The sequence below is a fragment of the Protopterus annectens genome, chromosome 2.part0 (genome assembly GCF_019279795.1).
Source record: "Protopterus annectens isolate FY-2018-M chromosome 2.part0, PAN1.0, whole genome shotgun sequence".
NCBI lineage: Eukaryota > Metazoa > Chordata > Ceratodontiformes > Protopteridae > Protopterus > Protopterus annectens.
The window spans coordinates 1,395,899,924-1,395,912,455 of record NC_056728.1 but is presented as its reverse complement, the minus strand read 5'-3'; positions in this window follow the sequence as shown (position 1 = coordinate 1,395,912,455).

Sequence of the window (12,532 nt, the reverse complement as noted above, 5' to 3'; positions counted from 1 at the left end):
TACCTAAGGCCTTTTTGGCTGGGGGGAGGGTTGTGTTGACGAGGCTGATAAAAAAATAAAATCTTTGTTAAATAAAACAAGTCCAAAGACTTCTGTAAATACAGCAGATATTTAAGTCCTTGTGGGGCTAATGTGAAGAAAAGCAAACGCCAGCCATCTTAGTATGTTAGGAGCAGCTGTATGGAGATGTGTGGAAGATTTTCAGGAGATTTAAGACATTGTGTGTGTGTGTGTGTGTGTGTGTGTGTGTGTGTGTGTGTGTGTGTGTATATATATTTATTATTATATATATATATATATATATATATATATATATATATATATATATATATATATATATATATGTACACACACATATACTACCCCTGTTAGGGGACTGACTGGTTAAATGACTTTGCTCAGAGTCAAACCCTGAGCCATGATTATTAGCAAGCAAGTGTTTGACACCTCCAGACCAACTGCCAGGTCTCCATATTATTTTAATTATTTTTTATTTGTTTTTGTAAATCACTGAAGATTTACAGTCTTGTCAATGTCACTCATAGAGTTTTATTGTTTGCTTACAATAAATTGACATTAAGTCAGTAGTACAACAGTAGGGTTGCCACCTTTTCAAATGGCCAAAGTGAGACATTTTTGGTACAAACATCAGATTTTACAGGCCGACACATACCCACGGCCAGTACAAAGGTTAGAACTTAACTTTTTTGCCTAAATAAAAGATTATTCTTGTAGCCTTTTAGTTGCTTATTCTGTTTTTTATAACATTTAGGTACTTTAGATACAGAATAACTGTTTTATACAACTATTTCATAAAATATAGGAAATAATTTTGCCCTAAAATCTCAGGACATTTGCCATTTTTACAATTTTTTGTCAGGACACAACTGCCCAAAGAGGGACTGTCCCTCGCAAAGTGAGAGAGTTGGTAACCCTATACAACAGTAGCATTGCTTTTTGTGCAGAGGCTGTTAGTCCTCTTCCTACACCAAGTGGATTGATTGCTGACAATACTGTGCAGCATAATGGGTGGAATGGAGTTTGGCTAAGATGCCAAGTTACTATGAACCTGTTGTTGGTTTGCCAGCCATTCCCTATTGTATATCACCAGCATGCCATTTTTTTGTAACATAGGCAATTTATTCTTTAAGGGCAAATGCAAAGTTGTTTACCAGCAGCAACCTCTTTGTTAATTACAGATCTCTTTAATGTTGAATTATTCACATGATGTTTACTTCTGCAAAGATTGGTGGATTATAATGAGCAGTTTGAATAGCCTTTATGGTTGAAATGTTCTGAAATCGGTAGGCTTATTCCTTATTGATTCATATGTTTTGTTTAATTGCTTACTGGAAAATGTTCAAAACTACAAATTTAAAGCACACTGTAACAGGTGATGCTGCATATATATAAAAATAATATAATGTAATGCAATCAGGAAGGTGAATCAAAGAACCATGTATTTATGCATGGTCCTAAAAATGTCTGCAGTGGAGTTATGGTTTGAAAACAGCCCTAAGGTACACTTAATCCATCAGTGGTCAGGTGCCAGAGGCATTTTCTATAAATGTGGGTTTCAATAAGTTTCAATGAATGTGAGTTTCAAGGGCAGAGAAGTTTACTATTAGTCATGCTAAGTCTGTTTTCATTGTGAAACTCCATTGTTTTGTTTTGTTTGTTTTGTTTAGGAAATGGCTATCAGTGTTTCTGCTAAAAAATGAAATTAAATCCAAATATCTGTAATTGTTGTAGAAGTAAAGAAGAAAACAGTATGCGCACTGCCAGGTTCGAGCAGTGTTTTATGGTAAGTGGAGAAGAAACAGGCAAGTAGATGGACATTGTAATAGCTGCTGGGTGGGAATGTTGGGAGGGGTTAGGGCTTCATTTGACTGTGATCCTGCTCTGCATATTGTTGCAATTCATAGAGATAAGAGTAAGAAAGCCTAATTTGCATAAAAGCATAAATGACCATGAGTTTAAGTGAATTTAACATTACAATATTAACTTGCAATTACTCAACTTTTAGACACTAAATGGTTTAGGAAACAGCAGATTTTATAACGTAAGCAAAAAATATTAAAAATATTAAACATTATTAGCAAATATTATCCTCTCATATGCCTGTATACTTGCAGTATCTATCATTTTGTTGCATATTTTGTTTATAAACTATAAATAAAAGCTATGTAGAACAAAAAGAGACTGTCATACAGTAGGTATCTCAAACTAATGAAACATGAGATGTGGCTTGGGGTGTAAAACAACAGCAGCATAGAAGCTAGCTGCAAAATGACAATTGATTCAATAGATATGTATCTTCCATTAAAATCTATATATACCTATGTGGCCTCCTTATTGAAATGTTGGCACTGGGCTTACTTGAAGAAATCTATGCTTTTGATATGATGGCTAGATTTCATACTTGTCATCTGTCCATATGTTTGTTTCATACTTTTGGTCTATTCCTCCGAAAATGTGTGGATTCCTGGCAAATCACTGGGATGATCTGAGGACTGAAGTCATTAAATAATGACATACATTTGAGTTTCAGACTTCAAATCCTTTAGTAAATGTATGTTAACACATACCCTTTTACTCTAGCAACTTTTTTAAGTTTATAAGAGCAATATTTTAAATCTGTCCCTATTTTTTTTGGGTCTCCCCCCCATTTGGTCAGGTTTCATCCAGATTTCTTGCAATAAAGGTTGGGAGGGTGGCCTAATGGTTAAGGTGTTTGCCTTACAAACACAAGGAACAGGGTTTGAGTCTCACAGGGGATAAAATGTCTAGGCTTAAAATGGCTCACAGGGGCAGTTAGGTTGAGAGATATATCAGATTTAGAAATTTTATGTGAATACTGAAAAACTCTTATAAATGGAAATTTCTTACAGCAGCAGTAGAAATGCATAGTAAGCAAGGAGAAAAATAAGTTTATTTGCTGTCATGCACTGTGCATACAGTGTAGAATTAAATATTTTGTGGTGATTTCATTGTAAAGCACTGACTTGTCAAGAATGTTTTGCTGGCACAACAAACGCAGTGCTTTACTTGGAGAGTTCTGACTGCTGAATGAAAAATTATAGTTTAATATAGGACAATGGTAGGAAGGGATGCAAGTCTGTTAACAAACTGTATGCCTTACTATTGTGAATGCCTTCATGATGATGCAAACATTACTTCAACACAACTTTACTTGGCTAAACTGAGAGTCTATGACTATATATAAATATAGGTTTTCAATCACCTAACCTGTGTTTTTTCACTCAAATCTTTGTTTTTTGGCAATGAAAGCAGGAGTGCTTTCATTGTTATGTTGTTTGACTTATGATTACAACAATTTTTTTTTTGTGCATGACTGTGGCATATTATTTTAAGTGTAGTAATGATGCAAAACCAGATATCAAGGCAGAGAAAAGATAATTTTAGTCATGAGGAGAACCATATCCTTGTGGCAGCCCTTATGACATACAATAAACATTTTTTTGGCAAAACTGGGCCCAAACAAGCTGAGAAGGTAAGGGCTGGGAACCAAGTGGCTTTGGATATAAATGTTGTTGGTGGAGGGGGGGTGTGATCCATTACCCTGCCTAGGGCCTCATTTGACAGTGCAAAAAGAAGACAAATGATATGATAGAATGTGCCAGAGCCAAGGAGAGGCAGAATGCAAAAGCTTCCTGCACTTATCTCCTTAACATGGGACGAAGAATACCCTTTCTCCATTTGTGGGAATGATTGTGACACAGAAAATGATGGGGCTAGAAGCATTAGAGATGATGTGGACTTTGGCTGTTAACGACATCTGCAACAGTAAAATGTGTCTTTTTCAGAAGGTTAGTTTAAAAACAGTAGTATACAGTTATATAGAAAATTGAATTCTGACATATAACGATTGCATTTAACACATGCCGGTTGCTATTAACAGGTGAACCTTTCACTTCTGCACATAATGGCAATCAAGGCAGTGTGCATGGTAAGTGTCGTCCACACCTCTCTATTCAGCATACAGCAGTGTGTGCTACTTTTCTATTACTAATGTATTCAATTCATTTTTACAGGGTCAGCAATGCAAACAAACAGATCTGCTGTACCAATACATTTGGAAGATATTAGCTGCAGAATGGCTGTTGGTGATCATGGTGATGAGGATGATGATGATAACAAAGTTATATTTATGAGGCAGCCTAGGAAAGTGGCACACAGTCCCAGTGTTTAATGTTAGGATCACACATGCCACGACATGCTAGCAATGGTACAGGAAGTGAGAATGCATCACAAAGTCAAGCACATGCTGATATTACATTCCAGCTTGTACAGAGAATAAACTCATGTACTTCTATATCAGTATCTCCAAACTGAGATGAACACTCTCAGGATTATATCAGAAATTCAGAGTTAACAGTATACACAGTTATACCTTTACAAAGGGATGCTAGGTGCAGGAATTTGTCCCAGATACTCCAGGAAGAACTTAAAACATTGGCTGCCCAGCAGGAAATATGCCATGACATTGTTAAGGATCAGAGCACTGCAACAGACAGTCAGCTAGAAATGGTCAGTGCCCTTCAGGGTATACATGTGGATTTCCAGCAGAACATGGAAATGGTAGAAAGCAGGGAAAATGCCATGATTATGTTGATCCATAGTATGGTGGCACACAAAGCATCTATGGCCTCCTCAATTCATATACTAGTCAGAGATTAATATGCTCAATTAGATGTCCGTCTTGGAAAGGGAAGAGGATGGGGTACTGTCCAGACACATGGGGACAAATCACATAAGACTACAACTGCTTCTCAAGAAAGTGTTGTAAATAGTACAGGGACCAAGCACAGCAGCATGCAGGCCATATCAGCATTCATCTATATGTAGCAGAACTTTTCATTTGAGGTTCTGGTCCCACAGCACTGGCAGATCAGTATCTGTAGGATCACCCATATCAAGTAGGTCATGACAGCGGATCCATTCACCATGCAGCTTTCATGATAGCCCCTCTACAAAATTACTTGCACCATCATCTGCCCTATCTTTAGGAGATCTGTATGACATATTTGACCCTGACCTACTGTAATTTAAGTGTCACATTTCTGTTACAATGTTACCTTTATCACAGATATCAATGATTAAATGGAAGAGAAATAAGTTATTAAAAAAGAAAAAATTAGTGTGCTCTGTTACCAACTCTTTGGATTTTTTTTTATTTATTTTTATTTTACATTTGTTGACCGGGCTAGTCCAACTGGATATATGTCCGTTTTCAGTAGTGCCGGAGAAAAAAGCTCCATCAGTTGTACACTTTACAAAAGGCATAAAATGGTAAATAAAGACATAGAAAATAAAAAAAATAAACAATAAAATAATCAGAAAAAAAAATACATAAAAGTTCAAACAACAACATGAGTTAACCAGATAATATAAAAAAAATAAAAATAAATTATGTTTATCAGCTGCATGTATTTCATTCTTATATGGCATTTAGGTGCAAGGAGGTTATTGTTCTACTGTATTCGGCATTCATCAAACCTTTCATTGAGTGCAATGCTCCCTTGGTATGTACCTAACCAAGCACATCCAAACAAATGGAGCATCTACAGGGGTTCCTCACTAAAAGAATGCAGGGTGTAAATAATATGTCTTATGCAGACTGCCTGAAAGGCCTATCCATGTATTATGTCTCCTACAGTCTGTTGAGGGGAGATCTATACCTGACATACAAGGGTTTGTTGGACCCCATGCTGATGGACCTCCTGCATATCTGCAAAACAAACAGCACCAGGATTGCCCATTCTAAAGACTTAAACCTTACCTGTGATATAAATATAAACAGCTGGAGAGACAGATATGTATTCTAGAGACTATCCATTCTCTGTATCGTGCTCCCTATCCATGCAGAACAGAGCTCCTCCCTAAACCAATTCAAGGGGAACTTGGACAATTGGATGAGGAACAGGAAATTCTTCCCAGTTTGCCATTTGTGTCTCTTATGGACACAGGCAACCTTTAAATGGTTCATCTCCCTGGCCCCTGATTATAAATATTCCATCTGCTAAGCCCCTACTTACTCTTATCCAGGTACCAGAACTTGCATGAGATTTGGGATGCATAGCTAGGCTTAAAAAGGCCCCATTGGTTGTTAGTCTAATACATACCTATAAATCTATTACCATATAATGACATTGCTTAAAACTTCACAGAAATGTGGAAAGAAAGCTACATCATAACATATGATTGAAATGCTCTGTCTGTTAGTATTGTTACAGCTGGAAATTACCTACAAATTAAAAGTAATAATAATACACAAGTATCCAGAGAAGCCCTAATAAAAAAGTTTAAATGAGTATCCCGCATGTAAACAAACACTGCTGCCACTTCACCCTCACTACTGAACAAATTATGCTTTTTTTTCTCTCTCTGAAGACACAAGTACTTGTGTATGACAAAATGAAATATTTAGATGTGCAGTATATTAACAGAAAACATTGTCAGTTGAAATTGGTCCCAGGACTGGAAAAAAAGAAACAGAAAGATTCCTACAATGTGGTTAAACCATCCTCAGGGAGAGGGTGGCCCCCCTGTTACAAGAGGAAGTAGAAGTTTACAGAAAACACAAAAACAGACAGGCCAAAAAACAGCCATAAAGATGATAGAGTGGACTACTGAGGAATTGAAAAAATTATGTATAGTTACTATTATGCAAAAAAGCCCAGAATTTCTAGATGGAAGATACTCAAGAAAATTAAGAGAGAAATTATATTAAAGAAAAATACTTGCATAAGAAAACTATCAAAAGCTTCAGATGCAAATCTGTGTTCATTAATACAACAGATTCACAAAAAAAAACATTATATAGACCAAGCAATGCTGGGCCGTTTGGAAAAAGAAGTGCCTTAGGATGTGTAAAAATATACAGAACAAAGCCAACAGACTTTTGAAAGGGGTAAAAGAGAAACATAGACATGGGAAAGAAGATTAGTAAAGTAGAAGCTGAAGTTATGGAATACATGCAAAGTGAAACTTTAGTATAAAAAGTCTATTATAGGTTATGTCACAGAATGATGTAACAATGATCCCCCAAAGTAAGGAAAACAAGAGAAGCATGAGACATCTGAAAAGAAATGTGATCATGAGAAGAAAATTATATTTAATATGGTGCAATATTTGTGCAAAGGAGAAAACAAAACTAATCAATGCAAAAAAGCAGCACCAAAGATATTTGAAGAGAAATACAGACAAAGACATCCAGATATGGAAAATTTCACAATACAAAAAAATACGATGACAAAATTTCACAATACAAAAAATACAATGACAAAGGGGGAAAAAAGAGGACTAGTGACAGAGAACTTAAAGATATAGACAATGAACTTATGAATTACCTGTGAAGTAAAAGATTTACTGTAGAAAATCTAACTCTGGTAATGTCACAGCTTGATATAACAATGAGTCGCCGAATTAAGAAGGAACCAGTGGAGTAGGAAGCATCCGATCAGTTGCCATATGAATATACTTTGGAGCCTTCAATATGAAAGCAGTACAAAGGTTCAGTTGGAGTTGCACAGCAAGGGAGGAAAACAGTGGCAACTCTGACACAGTCAATGTTGTGGAGTGATAGACGATAAGCCAGTAACTCTCTATATACAAGAGTAACAGATGATACAGGATTCAGCTGAAGAGAATATGTCACAGGAAGATGTTCTGAAACTTTCTGTAGAATGCATGCAGGAAACAGAGACCAAAGAAGTTGTTCTCAGTTTAGAAGAAAATGATCTAAGGGAAGAATTGCTTGATTTACAGATGGATAGACATATTAAGATCAATGAAAGAAACAGATTATAGAAAGTCAATAGGACCCAAAATGTTAGAGGTTTGATAAAAAAATGAGCACTGTAATCAAGGCTATTCGAAGAAATTCATGTGATGTAACAGAAGTAAATAGGATATATAACTGTACAGCTAAATGAATAACAGATAAAAGTCTAACCACAAAAACATTGGGCAGTAAGGGAAAGGAAGGAAAGAAATCAACTGCCATCATGGAAGTATGGAATAGAAATAAAATAGAAAGCAGTTAAGACAAGATATGTTGCTGTTAGAAGAATACAAAAGAAGGAACATAGCAACAAAACTACTTAGAAAGATACATGTGATAAAAGCAATGCACAGAAAGTATTGTACACTATTGCAAATCATAAATTAAAGATATCAGCACAGGCAGAAAAACTTAGAAGATATGCAAAAAAATATAAAGGAAAAGTACTAAATAAGCAATTTATTGATGACCCAAAAATGTGTTATGGAGAAATGGGAAACAAAGCAAAAGGGATGAAACACCACTAGAAAAAGAAGAAACAGACACACTTTGGAGAAATATCTATGAATACCCTGTGGAACATAACAAAGATGCTGAATTGCTAGAAGAAGTAAAAGAAACAGGAATAAGTCCAAATGTACAGGATATGAAATGGGATGAAGTAATGGTTAGAGAAATTGAAACAAAATTAAGAAAAACTCCTAATTGGAAAACCCCAGGCCCAGATGCAGTACCCAACTTTTGGCTAAAAGTATTAACACATTTACACAAAGATGTTGGCAATAGAGCAAAAGGGTAACAAAAGGTCATATGGAACAAAGTATCTATCATTTGTTGTTAAATAAAGTCATAATGGAGAATTGTAAAAAGGGGAAGACTCTAAGGATGGCATGGATAGATTACAAAAAGTATTTGCATCCCACATACATGGATAAAAGAGTACTTGTTACTGTATAAGACACACCCTACATTGATCATTTACATTACAGTGACCATGAAACAGTGGTAAACTACTTTGCAGCTAAGCCATTAGAAAGGATAAATTATTGCCCCAGGGATAAAAATTCAAAGGGGATATTCCAGGTTGACTCTTTGTCACCTCTGCTCTTTAATCTTGCCCTTATCCCATTAAGCTGTCTGATTAACAGATTAGATCATGGTTACAATTTTGGTCCCAGAAAACAACAAAGTGTAAAGACTTCTCATATGTTTTTGTGGATAATTTAAAACTGTATAATTCATCAGATGAGGAGCTGAAAGCACAATTGCAAGTGGTCAAAACTTTCTCAGATGGTATAAGAATGTCATTTGGTCTTGATAAATGTATGAAAGCAATATTTAAAGCAGGAAAAGTTGCAGCACCAAGAAAACACCAGTCTTGAGCAGGAATGTGATATAAAGGAACTTAAGCAGGAGGGAGTGTATAAATATTTGGGAATTGATAAAGGATTGACAATAAAACATGAGCAAATTTGAACAAATTGCAGTAATGAATATTTTAGAAGACTTAAATTAATATTCAAAACAGCCCTGACATCTAGGAACAAAGTCCAAGGTATAAACCAATTTGATCTTCCTATAATACATACAGTTTTGGGGTGATTGATTGACTCCAAAAGGTATTGGATCAGTTGGACAGGAAAACAAGAATACTTTGCACTTATCAAATGATTTATAAAATCAGAGTATTCCAAGATCATATATTCCTCATTCTGGAGGAGGTATGAGCCTCTTTGAAATTGATTGCAATTATAGGCCTGTAATCACATGACTGCATGCATATCTACTGACCTCACCAGATACAATCGTAGTGAAAATTTTAAAACATGAGGCGAACAAGTCTAAGATGACTTCCCTGCTTAGTTTACCAGAAGTAGACAAAAATCAACCAGCAACTGGAAGTGCAAAAGAGCAAAAGAAAGAATATAAAGAGAAGGATCAGAAGAGAGGGCAAGAAATGTGTAAAAGGCATAAATATAGTTTCAAGTACAGAAAACTCCTGGAACAACCTCATGTCCATTAGGATCTTACAAAGGAATGGTTAAGAAGAGATGAATTTAACCCAATAGATGAAAGGTTAATATTGGTAGCCCAGGGTAGTGGACTATATACACTTTGGTTTAAAAAGTCCAATGAACATGTGTGAGAAACAAATAAATGCAGGTTCTATAAAACAGAACTGGAAACAGTCACACATCTTGGTGCTGGTTATGATACTCTAATGGCAGAGGGCCTGTATACTGAAAGGAATAATAATGTTACATAGGGGATTATGCAAACATTACAATATTGAAGTAGCTCAGAAGCATTGGAAACATGATCTACAAAGCTTTATAGAGATTGATATAGTTTACATCACATGGGATCACTTATTACTAATAGTTCAGAAAGCAGATGCAATAAAACCAGATATAAGTAGCCCATAAAAAAAGACAAAAGTAGCATTGATCATTGAAATTGCTACACCCAGTGATTACAATGTCTTACATACAGAGGGAGACATGAAGTCATAACATACCAGGATTTGCAGACAGAAATGAGTGCAATGTGGAAGAAAGATGCCCAGACAGTTCAAACAGTAGTAGGAGCAATGGGTCTCATAAAAATAATTTACAGTGGTATTTTAGATATGCTACCGATACATGTTACTCCATATGAATTTCAGAAGGAGCCGTCAATTCTGGGCACATTTTGGGTGCTGCTAAAAGCACTTTTGGCTAACATCAAAGATTGAAACAATACTAATTCCATAAACTTTCATCATACCTTGAGTTAGGAATGGGGTCCCACATCCAGTTTTTAATTACTTTCAAAATATTTGCTAAAAGGTTCATGGAGAATGCTTCAAATATAAATAATAGGAAAAGAGAGAACAAAACAGAAATGCATTTCTTGAAACCTGTGGTCCATTTCCAAACCAATAATCTATGAAAACCATCTCTTAATTATTTCATTAACTCAAAGTAAACAAAATAGGAGGTGGTGAGAATCCTTGCCTCTACTTTCCACTCAATAATTTAAAGGTCAAAACATTACTGCATACATTTTAACTCTAAAAAAAAAAGAAAAATTGAAGTGTGCCCAATTCATAGGTTCACATGCCCTGAGGGTGCTCTGACATCATGAAGGCATTGTGACTCTCTCCTTGTCTAATGCTGTCATAACAGTATTGATTTAACAAATTGCATTTTAAATTCAGACTGGAAAATCATCTAGGTTAAATAAAATAATTTTACTAATGGGTGCCTGAACCATAGAGCCAGGGGGAGGGGAAGCCCCCCACTTTTACAGCTGCAATACCTGTCAGAAAAAATTACTGAAGTGGAGTTTTCACATTAATATGGATTCGCACGTGGAAGTTAAACTAACTAAACTAGCTGTTCTTGTTCTCTTATTGCTCTGTTACAGGAGTTATGCTGCCGCTGTTCTGTTGGTGCTGCTGGAGCCAGAGTCATGCCAGTAAGGAGAGATTGGTTCTTTTATTTGCAGGAATTATGCTGCTCGTGTGTGTGTGTGTGTGTGTGTGTGTGTGTGTGTGTGTGTGTGTGTGTGTGTGTGTGTGTGTGTGTGTGTGTGTGTGTGTGTGTGTGTGTGTGTGTAAGATGCCCCAGTTATATATACCTGGTGGTTAGTGTTACTCAGGCTCAAACAAGAGCCTGAATTCTCTACCTATACCACCACTTGTGATTCAGGGAGTTGAGTACATAGCTCTCAGCTGTCCAGATTTTCATAGAATATTTGGCTCATACTTTTAGTCTGTTCCTCTTAAAATTTGTGTTTTTCTGGCAAATCTGTGAAAAATGAATTCACTAAATAATGATAGCCCTTTAAGCTTCAGTCTTCCTATCTTTCAGGAAACACATGGTAACACAAAACACGTTATTTTAGCAGTTTTCTATGATTATACAAGCAATATTTAAAATATGTCCCTGATTTTGGGCCTTTGCCCTTCCCCCAAATAAATTTTGGCTTCTTCCAGATTTCTTGTGCTGTGAAGTTAAGAGATTTAGTTGAGTGTCAAGTGGATTTTACAACTAGCTGAGAGCTTCAGTGGAAGAGAAGTTTAGTGCTTTTTGCACTAATTTGCTTGCATTGTTAGTAGCACAACAGGCAGTATACTTGCATTTAATGCAGAAGTCTGTGGGTTCTACTCCCACAGTATGCAGATGGATCACTGGTAGTATACTTTAAAGGGAGTGGATGCTGCAGTCCTATGAATGTTCGCCTTTGAAGGAGTTCCCTCGTAACTATTTCTGTTACCAGTTTGCCATCCACTCCCTATTGGAAAATTACTAGCTTACCATTTTTTTAATGTACCTTAGGCAATTTATTCTTCAAGGACAACAGGCACTTTATTTGTAGATGAAACAATGAAATATAACGTTTTTTTTGCTAGCAAAAAACTTTTCATTAGTTATAGATGCCTTTAATGTGAAATTATTTGGATACTTACATCTGCAGAGATTTTGCATATTTACTGATTTTGGTGGATTGTAATGACAGAAGTTTGAGTGGCCTTTTATGGTTGACATTTTCTGAAATGGGTAGTTTTGTCATTATTGGTTCATACATTTTGTTTCATTGCTTACTAGAAGATTGTTCCAAACTATAAATTTAAAACACATTCTAACAAGTGGTGCTATATGGTTTACTATCAAAAGAATGAAAATCACAACCGCGAACGACGATTTCCGCGATGCATATCCTCGACTTATACATATTAAG